The 2,500-nt window shown below is 45.6% G+C and overlaps 1 protein-coding gene across 1 annotated transcript in view; it reads left to right on the forward strand.

The window, feature by feature from the left end:
* Window positions 1-2,500, forward strand: part of LOC125950406 (chromosome transmission fidelity protein 18 homolog) — a 15,715-nt gene that overhangs the window by 12,333 nt on the left and 882 nt on the right. The gene's annotated exons all lie outside the window — the stretch shown is intronic.

The following is a 2,500-nucleotide window of genomic DNA, read 5'->3' on the forward strand; positions in this document are numbered from 1 at the left end:
CTTCTCACGTTCTACGCAGAGTCCCGCACTCGCCATCATCAATTCCAATTCTCCCAGCTCGTACAGTAAACGATGTTTTCTTATTTGCGAACGAAGAAGCATACCATACCAGGACAGACGAATGCGATGGTCGATAATGCACAAAATCGTTTTCGATGGCCCCGATACCCACCTCTTTCGCAAAATGCGGACCTCCTGCTCCGGATCGTTTGCATTCCATGGATGAGAATAAACGGTGCCGAAGCCAGGGGAGAGAGCAAGGCCGGAAGCCGGAAACCATTAGAGGATTTATTATTTGCCACTGACCCCACCACCACCACCACCTACATTACTCGGGGTAGCCCGGGTGTCGACTCCGGATGAAGATGAAGCGCGTGCTTCAGCGAGGCGGGTCGTGCCAGAGAGCAGGAAGATACATTTGCGTTTTCTGAATGCTTAATAAAAATAGGATCATTTAGTAGTGGCCACTCCGATGGCCAACGGGTGAACGTGCCGGAACGCTTAGCATACAACTCCCACCGCACGGATTCCTTTTCACGGGGAATCCCGGTGCCACCGTAATCGCTCTGAAGAAGTGGAGCGAGCAATGGATGAAGAGAAAAAAGGATATTATATTATTCCTCAACATTCTCCTCGGTCCCCAGTTGGCCACATGCTGCGCTCCGCGGGATAGGGTCCAAGGGAGAAGCATGGTACTCCGATAGCTCCGTTGGTTGGTTGGTCCGTTGCGTACCGGAGAACCGAAATTGCAGAATTCACCGGAAACGTAAATCTTACCGAGTGTCCACGTCCGTTTCCTTCGTTGCTACTTTTTGGACCGGAAGTACGACCGCTGGCCCCGTTCTAGTACCTCTGGCGATGGTGTTTCGAATTCGTCCGGGATCGGTGTGTTCGGTTGGTGTATAATTGCATGTACGGAAGTAGTACCGGTCAGTGTTGCAAAAGGGATGAATGGTGGTTTCGGATTGAACCGGAGCTCCTTTTGCTACATAAATTTAAAAATAGTTTGTCCTGTCGACCATGATCATACTTCAAACAGCTCACTTTGGCATGCTGAGCAGCTGAATGCAGTATACTGAACTATCCATCTTTGAGGAACAGTTAAGTTATCTTATTTTCATTTATTGGCATTTCAATTATTTACATTTCTTAATATATGCGTAGAATGTTTAATATTTAAAATTTAAAACTGTTGAAATCATTTAGGCGCCCTTGCGCAAAATAATTATTCGTTACATAGATGATGGCTTATCATTGACATAGAAATTTATCATAATTAAGAAGAAAAACCTTCTATAACTATTATTTCCTAATTCACTATACCTATTAGAGTTTGATTTTCGTGTTTTATTGGCTGCACAATTCGAAGTGCTCTAGTAAACTCATTCGTGCCGGTACCTCTTACCAAATAGCTCTTTATCTATTCTCTCTCGGCCATCCAAACCATCACATGTTTAGTGGAGATAATTGGTTCTGGCCAATGAATGATCTAGCCAAATTGTTCATCTACTTTAACGCACCCAAAATCCGGAGATCATCCAAACCAGCAGCGATACCAACCTACCATTCCATCTAAAGCTAATCGATCGTACGCCGTTGCACCACAACAAGCACCGCGCCATAGAAGGATGGCAATATTTCTTCCCAGGTCAAGTGCCACCACTTTTGGAAGCAGGTTCGTCCCTCCCTCTTATGCAGCGCCGTACGGGAGGCAACGGATAAAAAGGACGAGAAAGAGGCAATAAAAGTAATCATCCTTTTCGTGCTGTGGTCTTCCGGCATTTCTGCTCGGAAAGATTTTCGCTCCTTCTAATATCCCCATTTTGGCTTTGGCCGGGATTCTTCGTATAAGCCTTGTAGCCGCCTCCCCGCTGCTACCAGATTTAGCTAGCCGGCTATCGTCCGGATGAGCCGCTGGATGGTTGGGCCGGAAGTTGGTGCTTCGCTTTGTGCGCTGTGGGGAATAGGGCGAAGCGAGCGGGAAAGCCGATGTCGGAAACGGAGTGAGAATAATAACACGACCGCAGCCAGCAGGCCAGGCCCCAAACCACCCCATTCCGTCGGCGGCTCTAATGTCGGTAAAATGCCGTTCGTTCGTAATTCAGTGTGTTAAACAATTTTCCGAGTAACGGAAACCCAAACGAAGGGAAATTCGGTTGATTTATTTTTATCGCAGCTTAACGATGTAGAGTGCGTGCCCATCATCAGCCGCTTGTGTGCATTGCTTTCTACGTGCTTGGTTCCCGATTGGTTGCTATTTTATGTGAAGCACATAAAGGATACTTCAGATCGCGTAGATTTTCGAATTGCTTCGCATTTCAAAGATCACTATTGCAGCTTACGATGCAAGAAGAGGCAATGGATGGCGTATAAGAATTATTAAAAGTTGAGTAAAGAATTAAAAGTTGATTAGCAAAACTTTAACTATTAAAAGTAGATCAACAAGGCATTGGCGCTACTTCATAAGTATCGATTGAAAAAAGGATCTAATGTTTTCCAA

This window comes from Anopheles darlingi, chromosome 2 (assembly GCF_943734745.1).
Source record: "Anopheles darlingi chromosome 2, idAnoDarlMG_H_01, whole genome shotgun sequence".
NCBI classification, from domain to species: domain Eukaryota; kingdom Metazoa; phylum Arthropoda; class Insecta; order Diptera; family Culicidae; genus Anopheles; species Anopheles darlingi.